Source organism: Protopterus annectens, chromosome 12.part0 (genome assembly GCF_019279795.1).
Source record: "Protopterus annectens isolate FY-2018-M chromosome 12.part0, PAN1.0, whole genome shotgun sequence".
Taxonomy (NCBI): domain Eukaryota; kingdom Metazoa; phylum Chordata; order Ceratodontiformes; family Protopteridae; genus Protopterus; species Protopterus annectens.
In genome coordinates, this window is record NC_056746.1 from 1,121,305,324 (window position 1) to 1,121,326,580 (window position 21,257).

At 42.9% G+C, this 21,257-nt stretch overlaps 1 protein-coding gene across 5 annotated transcripts in view; it reads left to right on the forward strand.

Moving 5' to 3' along the window:
* The window catches only part of ELMO2 (engulfment and cell motility 2), a 1,277,433-nt gene that overhangs the window by 1,211,262 nt on the left and 44,914 nt on the right, over positions 1 to 21,257 (forward strand). The gene's annotated exons all lie outside the window — the stretch shown is intronic.

The window sequence follows — 21,257 nt, forward strand, 5'->3', positions numbered from 1 at the left end:
GAGGTACATTTCTTAGCATTCATGTCTCAAATACATTATTGTTGTAGACCTGATCATAATTCTTGGTAATGCATGGAGCGTAGGGACACACTGTTTTACTGGCTTTCAAAACCTTTGAAATCCAGTAAACATGTTGTGCTGCCAAACAAAAATGTTCCTCTGCAGTACAAATGGCTTTAAAAGCTGTTAGGTACTTGTATTTATATTATCTATCCTTTTGGCAGTTAAATGTGTATAGCTTTTAAAGATGTTTCACTGCATGTTGCTGTTCTTTGACACTTGGCAAACTCGCCTTTTAATATCTACAGTGAGATCCAATCTTTAAAAATGCTTGGATTTCTTAAAAAAAGCTTAGGCACCGTTAGGATGTCAGTCTCTTGCTCAGAGCATAATCAAGACACTCCATGTATTATATAAAGACAACTGAGTTGTAATGACGTGAACTGTATTGATGTTGGCTGCAGCGGTGTAGATACTATTAATGCTGTTCTGCTAAACTGAGTTGCACATGTCAAGCATTTAACTGATGAAGTAAATTAGCCAGATACAAGACTAACAAGCTACTACATAGGATTATTTTTAATCACTGTAAACATGCAGCTGTGGAAGAAACATATGTAGATAAAGTCGAACATTTATCTTTTTATATGACTGCAGCTGTTCTCTGAGTTACAGATAACACAAGGAGTTTTTGTTCTGTAATTAACACTATGACATTGGACTGTAGTTATACAAATTTACAAATTAATGAAATGCAGGTCTCTTGTTGATCAGATGCTGAATAACTATTGATTATATCTGCAAAACAACATGAAGATATTTTTGTTTTAGTTTTGTTTTTGAGAGGCCTGTTTATTTTGTACCATCTCATTATTATAATCTGCTGGGCAGCATAGTGAACAAGTGCCAGCCTTCCCTTTCATATGCACATTTCTGCTAACACAGCTGTATAGTGATTTCTCTTTACAATGCTGCATAATTATTAACAATCGACAGCATACTGCATTTCACTTCCTTATCCTCAGTTGACCTCATCTCTGCACACTGCAAGATTCAGCTGTGCACCCATAAAACTGGAAATGCAGTCCTGCTAATGATTCATGTCACTGTTTACCATGGAAACCAGTGACCTGTGAACTCCTGTCTGATCTTGTTGCTATGGAGACCAGTTTTTCAAATATCAGCACTGCTAGTTTTCCTTTATAAAACTTAGTTTAGTCTTGACTAACAGCAGAATGGAGCTAGCGATGCCGTGTACAGGGAGGATACATTGCAGTTAAAGTAACAATTGCTTTGCACTTATGCTAATCAGATTGTATGACAAAAATGTCTGAAATTAAATTAAGAAACTGTTGTTGAGGAATCATAATAGCTAAGTAATGTACCTTTTCATTATAAGATTCATTTATAAAGCCCTCATCTTAGGGCTTATATGTCAGTCAGCATCCAGAATGTGCACAAGTACCTCATTTGTTTATGATGGCTTTCATTATTCACCTTAAAAGCATAAGTCCTAACTTTCTTAAACTGTTAAACCCCTCATTAGGCTATACACTCCTTATGTTGACCTCTTTCTGTAGCTCTAACTGGTAGCCTTTAAATTATGGCTTTTATTAACTTCACATAGTCTGTTCACCTGACCATTGTTCCTTTTCACAGTTCCATGTTCACAGTTTTAGAGAATGTTCTGATTTTTCTCATATTTTGCTCTGTCCCTCAGAAAATATCTTAAAGGTGGCCCTAGTGAGCATATTCCAAAGAAAGCCAAGCCATTCAACAATATTTTAGCAGTAAACTTCTTTCTATTGGGAATGGGATATGCTCGATTCACAATGGGCACACTGAGTGGATGTCCAATAAGCATGCATACTTTTAAATACTAATGAACATTTATTGCATAATTAATTTTATGTCACATGTGTCTTTCACAGGCAGTTTGTAAGGCTTTCATTTATTTATTTTTTTTGTCAACAAAAACTGAAAGAAGTCTGTATTATGTCATCCAACCGACTTGTTGCAAGTCTTTGTTGGATTGGTTCATTATCTTGTATTTCATAAACAGTTTGCAATTAACATTGTCAAAATACTATTTTTGCTGCCATATTTCTCTGTAATATCTAATTTATAGACAAAACTGAGAAAATCATGAGTTATGTAGTTCACACCAAAATGGGAAATATGCTTTTAAAGTAACTCCCAGTCAAGAAAAATGGAATGCAACCTACAGTTTTAAAGTGTACATACACAAAACATCTTTCTGGATTCTTCCTCAGTTGAAATTCTGTTCAGATACTAATGGCTGATTAAAATTAAAATTAACTAGGGAAAGAGGAACAGAGAAGCAATGCTAGGCAAACAGGTATGTATGGACCATAAAAAGCCCAGACATAGGTTCATAGGTTCATACTAGGCTATCTGCTCTAGGGCATTTATAAGCCTAGCCAGAGTGTGTTTGGCTTCCGCCACCCATTTTAAAATAATTTTGCTATGCCCTTTTTCGAGGTTAGTATACTGTGCCTCTGTCTAACAGTGACACAGAAGTGATATCCGGGGTAAACCTACGATCTTCCATCCACTCATCAAGATTCCTCTTGAAGAGAGTCAATGAGGGACTCTGCCTAACCTGGACTGGGATTTTATTCCAGAGTGAAGGGAGCCTCTGGGTTATGAATCTGTCCCTCCAGCATGCCCTATTTATTTCAGTGCTGAGGTTCAAGTCTCTCGAGCGTGTAGCTCGATGGGATTTGGATTTTCTGAGGTGCAGCATGTCCATTAATTCCAGGTTGGACATGGCTTTATACGTCAGGCACAGATCGCCTCTGAGCAGACGGTATGCCACTTAGTACAGCTGGAGTTTATTTAACCCGGCAGCATATGGCATCTGTTTGAGCCCTTTGATCCTCTTGGTGAGGTACTTTTGGGGTCTTTCCAGTTGCTGCAGGTGTCTGGTAAGGTACATCCCAAAAGGGGCATTGTACTCAATTATGGGCCTGATGAGGGATGAGTAAAGTGGCACGATGACCTCCCCTGATCTAGATGTGAATCCCTTCATGATTAGGTGGGCTATATAAAATGTTTTTCTAACCACTTTGGCCACGTGGTTGTCAAATGAGAGATTGCTATCAACTTGGGTCCCCAGGTCCCTAATTACTTCTTCTGTACTTAATGGATTACCACCTATGTGGTAATTTGTGGGCACTTTGTTTTTGCCAAAGGGGATGACTATACACTTTTTGGCGTTTAGCTTGAGGCCATGGCTCTGGCACCAGTTGTCTGTTTCTATGAGGTCCTTTTGGAGGATGCTTGTGTCAGCTTGAGTGTCGATTATGGCACCCAGTTTGCAGTCATCTGCAAACTTGGTCAGCCACAGTCCTTCCGTGTTGGCCTGTACCTCCAAGAAATATATACCGAACAAGAGAGGTCCCAGGACTGAGCCTTGTGGAATGCCACTTGTAACTGGTTTGGAGTCTGACATGGCTCATGTATGCCTTTAAGTCATACTGCTCATTGCCTTTGATGAAAGTAAGCATGCACATCATTTCACAAATCACACCACACACTTGTGTGGAAGAAATGTCTGCAGCCATGCATTCATTCTGCCAGTCAGTTAGGTATCAGATCAGTGCTAAATCATACATAAGTCAATGCCAGCCAAGAATATTCAGATGTGTGCAAATGGCAGAACATGGAAGAAAGTCAAATCCAGTCAACCAGGTCATAACATACCACCGTAGTCCCTGTAAATGCTCAACAAATACCAATGCCTGAAGGGATCTACAACCAAACACAAGCAGTCGCCTGTCACCTTTCAGCCAGATATCAGCAGCTGAAGGGGATCTGCCACTTATGGGACCCCAAGCTGTGGCCCTCAGCCTGCCCGCTACACTATAAGGTGGCCCACACAGAGAAAACCAAACTGTCCGAGCCTTCACCCCTACCCAGGCCAAGCACACTCTTTTGCAATTTTAGTTTTCCAAGTCTGGTTTCCAGCCACAGGAAGATGGCTTTTCCTACATGCCATCTTTCCCCCAAGCACATCTGCCAACTTTGCCATTCCTTCTTTAAGGCTTTCTCTAAATAACTTTTTTCCTGAATGTCACAAGTGAACTCCATTCACTTCTGTATAGTTCTGGTGAACTGATATTAGTGTGGTGCATTACCCAATCCCCTAGTTCTCTTATCTGTTGTGTGATGAATCTGTTGGTCAACTTCCTAGCCCTTTTCACTGCTCTAACATTATTTGCTCCTTGCTGGCCTGGTCTTGGAAATATATCTGACTGCACATGCTTAATGTTCAGCCAAATCTGTCTTATCTGCCTGCACCATTGACACATTTTATTTTCTGAGGTACAACAATGGGCTGCTTGTCACATTATCCCCCTATATGTAATACAATTAAACTTTGCTCAGGTAATGACTCAGAATACTCTGTTAAAGCTGCCAGCAGGTGCCACCACTGCATTCATGTCCTTCCCAGCCAATGACCTCATATTTCCTTCTCTTTGAAACCCATGTTCTGCCCAGATTCAGCTAATTCTCTGTCCACATGGTGCATGAAAAGTATCCCTCAGAATCCACACCTCTGTCAGCTGCTTTATGATACCTGCAAAAGAGAATGCTGATTTGTCGTCATGATCTGACATATCTTCTGTAAGCTTACAATCTCTGACCTAATTGCAGTACCTCAATTTCTGATGCCTCTTTGCGTGGGCATGTGATGCAGCTCCTATTCTGAAGGAATGAGCTGTTAAGTTGCTAATGTCAAGACCCAGCCTTGCTATGGCTTTTTTCAGGGCTCCCCTGAACTGGTAACTAGATAAGGGAGCACAATCTCTGTGACACAAGAACAGTGACTCGGACGTATCACCTGGGTGTTTCTTAAACCATCTAGGTCCCACCCTCTGACCTTTTGCCTTACTCCTTTTCCTAGCTAGGCCATTTTACTCTTCATCACATGAACTCCTACCCTTTCAGCCTTTAGCTTAATATTACTGAACCTCCATAACCCATGCAGGGTTGTCACTGCACTATCTCAGACATCCAGAATGAGCCACAAAATGCTTTTAAGTTTGCTGTCTGAAACAGCTACATTTCATACTCCAAACTACATACCTTTCTCAGAACTCCCCATAGCCAAGCAAAAATTACTTGGCTTGATGGACTGACACACTGCTCTCCTGACCTCCATTCTTACCCAACATTGGAGCATCTTTCTAATTGCAAATTCTTGCCTGGTATCCTGCCACCCTCACACCTTTTGGTAACAACTAATTGGTGCCATGTGTGCACCAAGACATCACCTAGACATACTCAACTTTTTTAAACTAAAAATAACTTAATAGCTGTGGTATAGGTAATGGCCATTTTACTTGCCACCTGCATCAGCCCTTATTTCTGTAAAATGGACAATACATTTATTATACTGTACTTGTGTGATTGGATGCAGCACTTTCTCTATCATGCCTCATATCCATTTCTCATCATGTCCCCAAGGTGTTGTGGACTCCTGTAAGACACTGGGTGTGCTGTTGGCAACAATTGCCCGAACCTGTCCCACTGAAAATGAGAAAGTGAGTCTGCAATAGCATTCTTCCTCATAAAATATGCTGTGCTCTGAATGTTATGCTGCCTGAATTTTAAGCATTTGTTTGACAGCAACAATTATGTTAGCCTCCATGTAACTGCAGTTTCCTCTATTCATGTATTATATTTTTTTATCTCCGCGTATTTGTACAGTTTCCTATATTCATGTATTTTATATGTTAATGCCATGTAGATGTAGAATTTTGGTTTTAATGCACAACCCAGACTAAGCCTGCCATTGGTCATTTCTGATCAGTGTTCTACCTCAGTAAACAAGATATAAACAAAATACATAAAACTCTGAAACTTCTTTCCTTACCCTGTGTTGCTAGTCCCAGTCTGCACATGCTTGCATGGGTAGCTGACTACTCTCATATTGTGCCCCACAGCATACTGTGCATTTTCTGCAACTGTCACCCTGTTGTGTACTGCCACAGCCTAATTCTCTGTCCACATGGTGCATGAAAAGTATGCCTCAGAATCCACACCTCTGTCAGCTGCTTTATGATACCTGCAAAAGAGAATGCTGATTTGTCGTCATGATCTGACATATCTTCTGTAAGCTTACAATCTCTGACCTAATTGCAGTTCACACAGCCTACCTTGACCTAGCAAAAGCATTCGACACAATACCCCACAATACCAGCTTAGATGTAAACCCATATGTCACAAGATGGGTTGCAAACTGGCTCAAGGACAGAACACACAGGGTTAGAGTTGCTGGTGCCATGTCAGACTCTAAGCCGGTCACGAGCCGTGTCCCACAGGGCTCAGTCCTGGGCCCCCTCTTGTTCGGCATTTATTTTTCTGAAGTGCAGGCAAACATAGGGGGATTGTGGCTGACAAAATTTGCAGATGACTGCAAACTGGGCACCATAATTGACCTCCATCAGACACAGACATCCTCCAGAAAGGTCTCATAGAAATGGATAACTGGTGCCAGAGCCATGGCCTTAGCTAAATGCCAAAAAATGTATAGTCAGACCCTTTGGGAAAAACAAGGTAACCCTAATTACCACATAGGTGGTAATCCATTAAACACTGGAAGAAGTTATCAGGGACCTGGGGACCCAAGTTGACAGTAACCTCTTTTGACACTCACATTGCCAAAGTGGTTAGGAAGACCTTCTACATTGCCCACCTGATCATGAAGGGATTCACATCCAGATCAGGAGAGGTCATTGTACCCTGTACTCTTCACTTATCAGACCAATGATTGAGTACAACGCCCCATTAGAATGTACCTTACCCGACACCTGCAGCAGTTGGAAAGACCCAAAAGTTCCTCACCAAAAGGATAAAGGGGCTCAAACATATGTCATACGATGCCCGACTGAAGAAACTTCAGCTCTATTCAGTCGCATACCGTCTGCTCAGAGGTGATCTGTGCCTGACATACAAGGCCATGTCCAACCCGGAATTAATGGACATGCTCCACCTCAAAAAATCCAAATCCACCAGAGCCACGAGAGCAAGAGACTTAAACCTCAACACGGATATAAATAGGACGTGCTGGAGGGACAGATTCATCACCCAGAGACTCCCTACACTATGGAACAGAATCATACTAGGCTATCTGCCCTAGGGCATTTATAAGCCTAGCCAGAGTGTGTGTGGCTTTCACCACCCCTTAAGATGAAAATACTATACCCATTAATTTGCTGTGCCTCTGTCCAGCAGTGATACAGAGATGATTCCCGGGGTAAACCTACGATCTCCCATCCACTCGTCAAGATTTCTCTTGAACAGAGTCAGTGAGGAGCTCTGCCTCACATGGACTGGGATTCTGTTCCATAGTGTAGGGAGTCTCTGGGTGATGAATCTGTCCCTCCAGCACGTCCTATTTATATCCGTGTTGAGGTTTAAGTCTCTTGCTCTCGTGGCTCTGGTGGATTTGGATTTTTGAGGTGGAGCATGTCCATTAATTCCGGGTTGGACATGGCCTTGTATGTCAGGCACAGATCACCTCTGAGCAGGCGGTATGCGACTGAATAGAGCTGGAGTTTCTTCAGTCGGGCATCGTATGACATATGTTTGAGCCCCTTTATCCTTTTGGTGAGGAACTTTGGGGTCTTTCCAACTGCTGCAGGTGTCGGGTAAGGTACATTCAATGGGTTGTACTCAATCACTGGTCTGATAAGTGAAGAGTACAGGGTACAATGACCTCTCCTGATCTGGATGTGAATCCCTTCATGATCAGGTGGGCAATGTAGAAGGTCTTCCTAACCATTTGGCAATGTGAGTGTCAAAAGAGAGGTTACTGTCAACTTGGGTCCCCAGGTCCCTGATAACTTCTTCGTGTTTAATGGATTACCACCTATGTGGTAATTAGGGTTACCTTGTTTTCCCAAAGGGTATGACTATACATTTTGGCATTTAGCTTAAGGCCATGGCTCTGGCACCAGTTATCCATTTCTATGAGACCTTTCTGGAGGATGTCTGTGTCTGATGGAGTGTCAGTTATGGTGCCCAGTTTGCAGTCATCTGCAAATTTTGTCAACCACAATCCCCTATGTTTGCCTGCACTTCAGAAAAATAAATGCTGAACAAGAGGGGCCCAGGACTGAGCCCTATGGGACACCGTCGTGACCGGCTTAGAGTCTGACATGGCACCAGCAACTCTAACCCTGTGTGTTCTGTCCTTGAGCCAGTTTGCAACCCATCTTGTGACATATGGGTTTACATCTAAGCTGGTGAGCTTTTCTATGATGCCCGAGTGGGGTATTGTGTCAACGCTTTTGCTAGGTCAAGGTAGGCTGTGTGAACTGCCTTACCCTCATCAATGGCTTTAGTGACTGTTTCAAAAAAGTCGACCAAGTTCAAGAGGCAGGATCTGCCCTTGACAAAGCCAAATTGGGTAGGATCCAGTGTCTGTAGGTCCCCAATGTCTTTATTTATGAGTTCCATTATGATCCTCTCCATAGCTTTGCAGACAAGGCTCGTCAAGCTTATGGGCGGTAATTTCAGGGTCATTAGAAGCACCGCCTTTGTGGAGTGGGACCACAGTTGCCGTGACGCCATTCTTTGGGTATTATCCTGTAGTAAGGCTAAGATTAAACAGCAGCCTTATGTGTGGGTTTAGTTCCTCATTGAGTTCGTGTAGCACACATCCGGGGACACCGTCCGGTCCCATTGATGCTGTGTTTTTGCTTTAGAGAGAGCAGCTCTCACCTGGGCATCTGAGATGTTTGGGAGGCTAGACTCTGGTGGGATAGATATTTCTCCTTTTGGGGGGGGGAGAGGAGAAATTTGCACTGAACCTGTCTGCCAGTATGTTGGCAATGTCTGTGGGTTCAGTGATTTTTATCATTTTGGACTAATTCTGAGCATATCTGGGAGTTTCCACCCAGGTTTCTAACATAGCTGAAGAAGGCTTTATGATTGTCTTTGTGTCATTAGCGATTTTTCTCTCAAAGTTGGCCTTGGATGATTTTATGAGTGATCGTAGTTTTTGCTAGTATTGATCAGAGATGCCTTCCCATTTAAGGATTTTGCTCTGTCATGTAGTAGCTTTCTCCTCTTGTTGTAGAGTTTGTTTATGGCTGGAGTCCACCAGACCGGGCGCCTGCCTTTGGTGGAAAGGGTCTTGATTTTATTAGGGATTGCTTGATCCATACATTCCTGGAGGTGCTCGTAGAAGGCATTTGTAAGGGTTTCAGCAGCGTGGGTTGTGGTTTCCACTGGCTCGGGGCCTTGAAGGATACCACTCCAGTCTTAAGAAGTGTGAAGTTTGCTTTTGAGAAGTTCTTCACTGTGGTCTTTTGCTGGGGTGGGGCGGGATGTGGATCTCCAGTGAGATTAATTTATGGTCTGATCTCACCAATGAGGATATACTTCCGGTGTGGAGCATTTTGTCCCCATGTTTGTGATGATCAGGTCTAGTATATTTTCTCCTCTTGTGGGAATGGTGACTAGTTGTTCCATAGCATTTGAGTTTATGAACTCAAGGAACCTTTGGGCTAGGGTGTTGGGGCTTGAGTAATGTTCCCAGTCTATGTTTGGGTAGTTGAAGTCATCCAATATGATGGTGTTTGGAGAGACATTTATACTCTCCAGTGTCTTCAGGGAGGCTGTGTGGGTTTCCTGAGTTTGAGAAGGTGGTCTGTAGCATGTTACAAACTGTAGGGCAGTTTTACCTATGGTTAATTGCACCTGGATGGTCTCCGATGCTTCATGCGTTGCCACTAACCTGGAGGTGTGGGTATCCTTTATGAATATGGATACTCCCCCTCCTTTTGTGGTTCGGTCCGGATTTTGGGGCCGGAACGCATGATATGAGGTATAACCTGATAGTGCTGGGGTGCTCTCAGGAGCCTTGAACCAGGTTTCAGTCACAGCACAAACATCGATGTTCTCCATACTGAGGAGGGCTTCGAGTGCATCTTGAGGTTTAGACTTCTGGCATTGAGCAGTATTACCCTTAGTTTTTCTCCATTTTTGTTTTCTAGGCGGGTGGGTTTATCATTTGAGCCTTGCCTAAAAAGGCACTATGGGGTGGCAAGAGCCTTTGCCAATATCTGGAAGCCCAGGGTGACAGGTGCAAGCCGTCCCTCGAAGCAGCGTGGCTTGTCAAGCATGTCATCCCAGGCAGACAGACATTGGATCATAGAATGACACCAGTAATTAAGCCAATTATTAAAGCTGATCATTTTGTCTCTGTATTGTGGCATCATTCTTGGTGAGGGTAGGATACTGCTCAGGGTCAGGGTCATACCGGCCTGGGCTACATAATCTGAGAGCTCCTCTATGTCTTTTTTCATGTAGTCCAGGGAGGTGCGTCTCAGGTCGTTCACACCGGCATGGACAATGACTGAGTCATACTTGTACTTGCTGTGGAGTGACCTGAGTGCTTGTGTTATGTGGCGGATTCTAGTGCCTGACAGGCAGCTAACTGTGATCTTTTCCTTGTTCAGTCTGGTGAGAGGGACGTCAGTGTGTCTGACTATGGAGTCACCTATAACAAGTGTGTCTGGCATTGTGTTTGGCCTTAAGGGCTGTGACTGTTTAGCACACTGACTTTGAGAACTATGTGTTGCATGTCTTATGTCTTGAGGTGGCAGTTGCTTGGGTGTCTGCTTTGGAGGCCTCTGTAGTTTTGGTAGATTTTTGATCAGTGCCTCCGAGTATGTCTTTGTGTGTTTATGTGTTTGTTTTGCAGTTGTGATAGTTGTATGTGAAACTGGGTTTGTGGTGTGCGTGGTTTCCTTCTCCTCCTGTCTGGTCTTGCCAGTCCTGAGTTGAGAGAGCTCAGCCTCCAGTTTGGCTATATAGTTGCATCTCTCACATGTATTTGTGTTTTGTGGGAGAAGGAGTGGGTTGTCTGTGTACATGAGGCAATTGTAACATTGCCTCAAGATGCCCAGATTCACCAGCTGAACAGGAGAGGATGCTAGCAACTGACCCTTCGACATGCTAGAAAAAGTGAAAAAGTTTGCTGTGTAACTGAGTCAGAAGGGACCTATAGGGAAATGGGTATTCAAAGGGATTCTAGGCTAATGTAGTACTTTGTTTAGTATACAAGTACTTTACCTATATAAAAATGCTTTAGGAGCAAGTGCTGAGCTATTGAGATAGAGAATAGACTGTTTAGATTGCAAGTAGAGAAGTTCTAAGGGAAAAATTGAAGAGCAGACTTTACGGAGCCAGAAATAGTTTAACCTTGTCTAACTGGCGCTGCCGATGGTACTCTATGGGCAACTCCGCTAAATCACGCAAAAGCGCTAAAGTGGGCTTTATAGCAGGGGGTTGAAAAGACCTAGGAATTGACCCAAAATGGCCAATAGACTACAAGTTTCTGGCTGGAACCACTGCTCTATGGACAAATAGGCTGCTCAGTGCTCCCCACTCCCACTGGTGAACAAAGAAGCTTCCTTTATCCAAATAAGGATATGGAATAGCACAGAAACCAAGCCAAAGCCCAGAGATCAGCAAACTCTGAAGACTGGACTATTCTAGTTCAGTAAGGCGGGAAAACAAGATTTTTTTTTTTTTTTTTTTTTTTTTCTTTTTTTTTTTTTTGCAGAAAACAGAAGAAAAACAGACAGTAAATGCTATAAATGCTTTTAAACGGCTAGCGCACTTGAGTGTGTTAGCCTACAAGTAAAATTAAGCAACAAATAACTTTTTTAAAAGTGCAAAACAGTTAATCAACACAAAAACAGTTTAAATAGAATGCAGAGCTGTATAAACAGGCGAAAAAGTAGTCGCTAAGCAGTAAATAATCAAAAAGCCAGAAAAAAATACTTAAATCAGGAAAAGTCACTCTTTTGCTCTCTGCTGCTTGTAGAACTCTGCAGTAAACCACGAGGAGCTGTGCTGAGTTGAATACAAAAAAGCGCTTAAAGCGGGCTTTATTACAGGGGCTGAAAGAGCTAGGAATTGACCCAAAATGGCCAATAGACTACAAGTTTCTGGCTGGAACCACTCCTCTAGGGACAAATAGGCCGCTCAGTGCTCCCCACTCCCACTGGTGAACAAAGACGCCTTTATCCAAATAAGGATATGGAATAGCACAGGAACCAAGACAAAGCCCAGAGATCAGCAAACTCTGAAGACTGGACTATTCTAGTTCAGTAAGGCAGGAAAACAAGATTTTTTTTCTTTTTTTTTTTTTTTTCTTTTTTGCAGAAAACAGAGGAAAAACAGACAGTAAATGCTATAAATGCTTTTAAGTGGCTAGCTCTCTTGAGTGTGTTAGCCTAGAGGTAAAATTAAGCAACAACTAACTTTTTAAAAGTGCAAAACAGTTAAACACAAAAACAGTTTAAATAGAATGCAGAGCTGTATAAACAGGCTAAAATGCAGTCGCTAAGCAGTAAATCAAAAAGCCAGAAAAAAATACTTAAATCAGTTATAGCAAATACAGTTATAACAAATGCTCTGAAATATACTGTATATTTCCAAAATGTTTGAGAAGGACAGTCAGAACACAAGAAGGTTCAGGCGAAAGAGAAAAAAAAAGTTTTGTTTTACTTTTTGAAAGGGAAAAAGGAGGAACAGAAGGCCTTATCAAATGTTCTCTCTGTATTAAGCAGAATGAGCTAATGACATTAGACTGGGAGGTGTGTCACAGTAGGGGCGGGCAACTGCAAAGCCACCAAGTATAAGAGCAAGACACCAACAGGGAGGAAGGGTGGGACAAAATAGCCTAAGACAGCAAACACTAGAGACAAGACACCAACAGGGAGGGAGGGTGGGACAAAATAGCCTAAGACAGCAAGCACTAGAGACAAATGAAAGTTTTTTAAACAGATAAGGATTTGTGAAGATACTGAATAGACAAAGTGCTTTATATATATTAAATTGTAAAATCTGTAAAAATAATAAAAAAAAATCAAGATGATACTTATATTTTGTAGCTCAGCTGCAGTCACAACTTCTCTAGTCTGCACTGTGTGCCGTTCACTTTGTAATTCATATAGAACACAGCCAGGGATATTATCAGGTCCCATGGAAGCTGTATTCTTGGCTTTGGACAGTGCATTTTTTACCTTTGTAGCCGTGATAATAGGGACTTGGCATTCCTCAGGTATTGTGATAGGCCCTTTAGGGGGTTAAAAGGGGGTAATGTTCGCACTGAACCTGTCAGCCAATATGTTGGCAATATCAGTTGGTTCTGTATATGTACTGCCATTGTGCCATTTCTTCATGTTTCAACCAGCAAACTTTCACCCCACTGACCACTGCTGGGCCTCAGCCATATATCTGCAGCAGTTACCACACTAAACTATACTGTAAGCTTTTACGGCTTTCATCTCTGATTTGGAAAATCTGACCACTTCAAAGTACAGCTATGCTTGCCTGCTGATCTGAAATGTCATTTATTTGCTTAAACTATTGTTGCATGGTGTCAGCTATAGTTAGTCACTCAATTACTAACAAAAGATGGGCAGGTCACCAGAATGTATATAAACCTGACTCATGTTCCATGAAGTGCTGCAAATAATTATCTGCAGAAAAATAGACAAGTGATTTAAAGAAGTTGACATTTTATCTTAACATAGTTATGGAGTAGCATGTACCATACAATAGGGTAAACAATATACCCACTATGTCTCAACTTGCATGACAACACAGAGTTACAGCAAAGTAGATCCCCTAAGTCCATGTTAGATCAATCCCTCCTTTTTTTCTTTTTTTTTTTTTTTTTTTATTGTCCAACCTAGAAGTTTGACTTTCTCATATTTCACTGATGTCCACAGTCAGTCAATAATGCCAGGCATTACAGTTTCTTAGTTCTTATTGCTCAGACAATGTTCACCGATACAGTACCTGTGTTCTTATTAACTTTGAAGTGCATTACATTAATGCTTTTAAATTCTCCTAATTCTGGCCTTTGTCTCTTCCTTAAGTTTGACTTTGCCAAGAATTCTTAAACCAAGAAGTTGAGGGATATGCTGCAACTTTCTACCTTAAGACACAGAGGACCTTCATTCTATCATATTGGAGATTGTTTTAATATATATATATATATATATATATATATATATATATATATATATATATACATACACACACACACACACACACACACACAGACACACACACACACACACACACACACACACACACACACACACACACACACACACACACACACACACACACACCAGAGTTCTATGTAAATCTAGAGTAACATTGCATCTACCTGACTAAGCTTTCTTGTTCTGTATTGCTGAATTCTTGCCACAAACTGAGGTGACTATCCAAAGCAAATACTTATATATTAGTGTTTGCAGATTTATAAACTAAACTTACAAGAATATACAAGTTAATAGTGACTGCTAGGAAAGTTTTACAACTGAAAGCATGTACAGTTCGTCACAATTACCAAGATAAAGCTCTAAAAATTCCCCTCAGGAATTGTATGTGGAAAGCCATAAAACCTTTTTATAACTTGCAGAATGCTATCTATTTTGTATCCCCTACCCCTGCCATAAAATCTAATGATTCAGTGTGTGTGTGTGTGTGTGCGTGGGCGGGATGAAAAACACAAGTTAACAAAGCAGTTTTACTGCTCTTGCAAAAACTTTACAGTCATGAGCCAAGATCATAGCTTGAATTTGGCAGCTAAAATTAAATCTTTTGCATTTTTTAATACTCCCTTACTTATACAGAATTATGCCTTAATTCTGTTCTCTGTTCCTCCAGAAAGTTTTGCAGGAAGAAGCAATAGATAAAAGAATCTAACTGATAGGTTAAAAGCTTTGCCCTCATCTGAAATATTCTATCCTTACCTCCCCCCTTCATTTTTTAAAGAACTTAACACTGATACACTTAAAGTGGGTACAATATTCTACTACCCAGCCACAGAGTTGCCAGCATCCTGCTGCCCCTTTTTTATTAACTTTTAAAAATGTGTTAGTTAGCACACAAGTAAATAAATAAACCATAAACATTCCACAGGGTCATCAACTCGGGTCTATATTATGTAGTCAAACAAGCAAAATGTTGATGTACCTTTAATTGAGCCGTATTTCTCAAAGCTGCACAACATCGAACAGCCAAATCACCGATTTCTTTCTATGGGAAAGAAATTGGTAGTCCAACCACACACACACCACATTAAAATTATCACTATGAAAGTGGGAGGCTTCACCCCCCCCCACGCCCCCCCCAACTAAATATACTAATTCTGAGATCGCACTACAGTCGGGAAAAGGGCAGATTTAAAAGAACGGCCAACTGATTTCTTTCCCTTAGAAAGAAATCTGCGATTTGGCCATTCGATGATGTGCAGCTTCGACAAATACGGTCGGCTAAAGGTGAGTCAGCATTCTGCTTCTTTGCATAAATGATATAGAGCCATCAACTCAAGCCATGTGCTTTTGGTTTTGTTGGAGTGGCGGTTGTTGGAGTCTCCATCTTAGGTACTTCTGCCATTTGGTCCTAAATAAAGAATTTCCACAAAAGTTATCTAAAACTTGGTGTACCCACACAATATTTAGTTAAACATTTATATCCAGTAATACCGATTTATTCATTAATTACCTGCAACTGGCTGGTAAATTCCATAATACGTAGATTAGATTTATTGTAGCAACCAGCTTTTTTTTCTTCTTTCTTTATTATTATTAAATAAAATTAAGCAAACATAATTTACTTTGTACTAAGCACCAACCAATTCGGGAACTAAGTCTGACTTAGCCTGCACTAACCACCGAGTAGAACCTACACTTACATAAATACACACACACACACACACACACTCTCTATCTCTTATAATCAACCAAAACATGCTTTACTTTGCACTAAAGTACACACACACACACACACACACACACACACACACACACACACACACACACACACACACACACTCTTTCTAATAATCAACCAAAACATGTTTACTTTGCACTAAAGCAACCTTTTTTTTTTTTTTGTTAAATACAGCTAATTCGGAAAAAAGAAGTTATGTCTTATCATAACATTCCATCTGTGTTGTTGATCTTCGTTCATTCATTACTGATGGATTATCGGTTCCGTCCTTGGAACCAAGACGGCCATATATCAAGCTTGCGTCAACCAAAAACCCTTGAGCCAAGGTCCTACCCAGAATGCTCTGCTCCCTGTTACCTCAGATCGAGTTTGCAAGTTGACAGACAAAAGTTGAAACTGCCTCTGGTAATAACAGACCTGCAATAAAGGAATATATGAAATCAACCAGGAACCTCCGGAGGGGGACAGAGGGTGGGGAGTAATAATTGAATGAAGATCAACAACACAGATGGAGCATTATCGTAAGACATAACTTCTTTATCTGATGTAATAATTGAATGAAGATCAACAACACAGATGGAACATTATCGCAAGACATAACTTCTGTATCTGATGTTGTTAATCTTTGTTCATTCCTTACTGATGGGACAGAGTCCCCAGCTACTTGTATCCCTGGCTGGCCTTCATGGAAGTACCATGGAGCCAAAGGAAGCTCTACCTCTGGAAGCCAAATCCAATTTGTAATGAAGTTGCCATAGACCTGCTTTCACTCTGTGAGGTGACATTGTTCTTGTTGTAGATAAAGGTAATGCAATTTCTCAACCACAAAGCCAATGTAACTTTTGAGACAGGATGACCTAGTCTTGGTCCAGAAAAAGCTAAAAATAGCTGGTCTGATTTACGGTTAGATTTTGTTCTGTCCAGATAAAATCATATTTGCTATGAACATCCAAGGAGTGCAGGCAATACTGTCCCCTGTGTGAGTGATTAGGAAAAAATACTGGAAGGTCAATAGATTGGTTAATAGACCGCTCTGACACCACTTTTGGTAAAAAGGAAGAATTAGTTCACAGTGGTACCCTATCCTTATGCAAGATAAGATAGGGAGGTTTGATGCATAAGGCTTGAAGTTCTGACAAGCGTCTGGCCAATGTGATTGAATTATTTTCATGAGAGATATTTTAAATCACATGGAAATGCAGGTTCAAAGGGGAAGCTTTTAGGGCTTGCAGGACCAAGGCCAAATCCGAAGGTTGTACTGGTTCTCTAAAGGGAGGTTTTAGGAGAAGAACCCCCTTCAAGAAAGTTTTACAGAGTCTATGTGACATGAGTCAAGAATCCTGAAAACCAAGATAAATGCACATGAATAGTAGAGGCAGACACCCCAGAGTGGAAAATGTGTGATAAGTAATCCAAAAACATCAAAACTGGGGCTGACATGGGGTCTAACTGTTTATTCGCTGCCCATAGAGAAAACCTTTTCAATTTATTGAGATAGATTAGTCTGGTGGACGATTTATGAGACGCAATAAGAATATTACGCACTGGGGACAAGAGGTTTTCCTGCCTGGCAATTATTGGAAGTGGAGAAACCAAGCTGTCAGCATCAGGGTTGTTAGATTGGGGTGAGTCAGACCCTGCGGGTGGGAGATCAATGTTGGGGCTGGATTGAGGATCCACGGTTGATTTAACAGGAAAGACCAGAGGAAGGGAAACCAGACTTGTCAAGTCCAATATGGAGCAATGAGGATCACGTTGCCTTTCAACTGTCATGCTTTCTTCAGAAATTGGGAGATGAGGGGGAGAGGAGGATAAGCATAAAGTAGACCCGAGGGCCAAGCATGGACTAGAGCGTCTCTCAGTGAATGTCCCTGAGGGGGGATCAGGACAAAATAGTTGCTGCATTTGTAGTTGGTTGGGAAGGCGAAAAAGTCACAGCAAGGCTGGCCCCAGCAGTTGAAGATTTTTGCCGCTATCACATGGTTGAGGGACCACTAGTGAGGTTGTAGAATGCACCTGCTCAATTTGTCCGCTATCACGCTGGAGCTCTCAGGAATGTGCATTGCAATTAGAAAGCGGTTGGAAGCTATCGCCCATTGCCATATTCTCAAGGCCTCTCGGCATAATGGGTAAGATCTGGTGCCTCCTTGCTTGTTGATGTACCAGACCACTGACATGTTGTCTGATTGGATCGCAATAGTCCCTGATGGAAGGATGAAATTAAATGCTTGCAATGCTAGTAGCACCACCCTCAGTTCCAGGACATTGATATGCAAAAGGGGCTCTGTCTCTGGTGCCTTGGATCGAGTTTTCCTGACATAGCCCCCCCACCCCATCAGGGAGGTGTCCATGGTCACCGTGGCTTTCGGCTGATGAAGGCTGAAGGGGCGAGACCATTGCTGGGGATTTTGAGACATCCACCAGAGTAAATCTTGCTTGCATCTCTGAGTTACACTTATCTGAAAAGACAAAGGATGTTGTAGAGGGTACTACTGAGTGAGAAGTAACCACTGAAGGAGCCTCATATGGAATCTGGCTAGAGGAACAATGGTGATAGAGGCTGCCATTGACCTCAAAAGTTGGAGTATAGATTGAGTGGGAGATTTGTGGTGACAGAGCAGTGGTTGAACCAGTTGCCTTATTCTTTGAAGCCTGTGGTCCAGAAGAGATGCCGTGCAATTTCTCGTATCCAACAGTACCCCGATGAATTCCAAAGACTGGGCTGGGGTCGTGTTGGACTTCTTCCAGTTTATAGTAATGCCCAGGCGTTATGCTATGAGGAGAGTGTAGTACAGGGCTTCTTTCAGTAGACGCTTGGTAGAATGCCCTCCCCCATGGCCCCCATGGGGCGGTGAGGAGCCAGTCATCTAGATATGGAAATACCTGGAATCCTTGAAGTCGCAAGTGAGCGATAACCACTGCCATGCATTTGGTGAACACTCTAGGGCTGTAGAGAGACCGAAGGGCAGTGCTCAAAATTGGTAGTGGTTCTGATGTGGAAGCAGAGGAATCTTCTTGAGCATTTGTCCATTTTTATGTGGTAATATGCATCTTGAAGCTCTACCGAGCACATCCAGTCGTCTTCTTCCAGTAGAGAAAGCATAGCCTGAACCGTGACCATCTGGAATTTCTCTGTTTTTACAAATTTGTTCAGTGTGCTGAGATCTAGAATTGGTCTCCAGTCCCCTGTCTTTTTTGGTATTAAAAAGAACCTTAAGTAAAAAATGGATCCTATCTGGTCTGGGGGGCTGTTTGGATGACTGTTTTTTGTAGCAGCTTTTGGATTTCATGTACTGCTGCTTCCTTTTGACTGTGTGGAACATCGGGTAACACTCTGGATGAGGTTGGATAAAGATGGAAGGGGATGAGATAACCTCTGGGTATTATCCGTTGTACCCAAGAATTGGTGGTTATGTTTCATCAGGCAGGGTACAAGAAAAAACTACCCCTGACCATTTCCAGAGGTGAGCAGTCGGGCAACGCTTCAGGAGCGCTGATAGGGTTAGCCAGAAAAAGATTAGATCAGAGAAAGGGTTAGCTTCAGGAGCACTGCTTCTTTCTCTGGCCAACCCTATCAGCACTTCAGGAGCGCTGATAGGGTTGGCCAGAGAAAGAATCTCTGGAATCCTGGTTTCGCGGACCTCCTCTGTTCTGAAAGGGGCGTCTTCCATTGGAGCTTCCCCCTCTGCTCTAGGGGAGAACTTGGCACGTGCATCACCGAAAGAGCCCTGTGATTTCATGTGCCACATCTTCCCACTCCTCTGATTTCTGGGGTAGAATCATTGAGGAGTGGAGTGTCTGACACCAATGGCAGGCAGGGTCTTGCCATCTTGTTCGCACCTTGCCAGCATATCTTTCACTTTAGGGCCAAACAAAGAAGCAGCCTTGATGAGGGCGTTCATGAAGGAAGCCATAAAGGAGTCCACATAGGCGCATCCAGGCATGTTGTCTCATGACTATACCCACACCTGCCGCTCCTTCTGTTGCATGAGAAATAAGATGCATGGAAGAATTGGAAATGGACTCTAGGGTGGCTATCTGAGAAGCTACATTATCACGGACCTCATCAGAAACTGCCCCTGCTAAGGTTTCAGAGAGTTGGTTGATAAGATCCCTCTGGAGCCTCATAAAGTGTGCCATATAGTTCAAAGTCCTTACGGCGAAGGTCAATGAAGCAAACACATGCTTCCCTAGTCTATCTATCGCCCGGGACTCCTTGTTGGGTGGGTGGACAGTTTGACTCTCTTCTGCCAAGTCTTTCTTAGTTGCAGCCGCCACCACCATAGCATCTACTGGAAGACCTCATGACCAATGGGGATGCTCAGCTGGGGGCGATAATATTTTATCAGGCCTCCGCAGTATCACTTCCAGGGTGTCAGGAGCCTTCCATGCATGCTGGACGATGAGTTGGACAAGCTCATTGGCTGGCAGGGTAACCCACGAGGTAGGGAGTTGGGCACGAAAGGCCTGCAGGAATACAAATTCCTCTGAGGAAGGATTAGAGGACTTCCAGTCACCCCTCTGTCTAAGGATCTCGAGGATGTCACCAAAGGACACCTCATCAGAGGGTGACCATGGGGATCCTTTCCCATCATCAAAGTCCGTATCTAAGGTCAAAGACTCCTCAGTGGAGTCCATGTGCTTCCTCTTGCATGAAGCTTTGTGGGGTACGTCCTCAGTTTGAGGTTCTGGGAAAGACTGCACAGAGGGGGGTCTCCTGAGAAGGAAAAACCTGAGGCCCTTGTGCCTGGTGTCCGGTGGTTGTGGCTTGTGAGAGTTGTGGCACAGAGGGGGGAGAGGACTCCAACATGTGGGGTTTGCCAGCGGTGGCAAATGCTCTCTCCATGGCCTGGAAGGTCAGCCCACCCAAGGAGGGATGGGAGCTCGGAACCGAGCACGACAACCTCGGAACCGGGGTCACACCCCGCCCCGATGAGCCGACCTCCAGACCAGGAGTCTCAAGAGGACTGTGAAGCATGAGAGAGGGAGGATTCCTGGAGGGTGCCATAGAAAAACATCAGCATGGAACCAAGAATGCCCTCCCCCATGGCACAGCCACTGGCCTGAGAAGAGCCCAATGCCCAGTGCACCAAGGGCCACAAGGACGACTCCAGTTCCAAAGTGAGATCCACTATTGGGGTCAGAGGGAGGGAAGCTGCTATCGGAGTTATGGGCTTCAGTACTTGGGTGGAAGTCGAAGGAGGAGTGTATGTTGGAGTTTGAGAAGATATACATTCACCTGAAGGAGGGAACGTGGGTTTCGATGGTTGAGAAAGACCTCTGGCCACAAACAACTGGTCAACAAACCGCAACACATCTTGCTCAGAGAGGCTCCTGGACGACCTCATAGAGGAACCTGATGGAGATTCTGGACTTTCTAGATAAGGACTATATTGGCTACCAGCGAATGGATTCAAGGAAGGAGAGTACTTGGTCCTTGTTAATTCAAGAGGTGC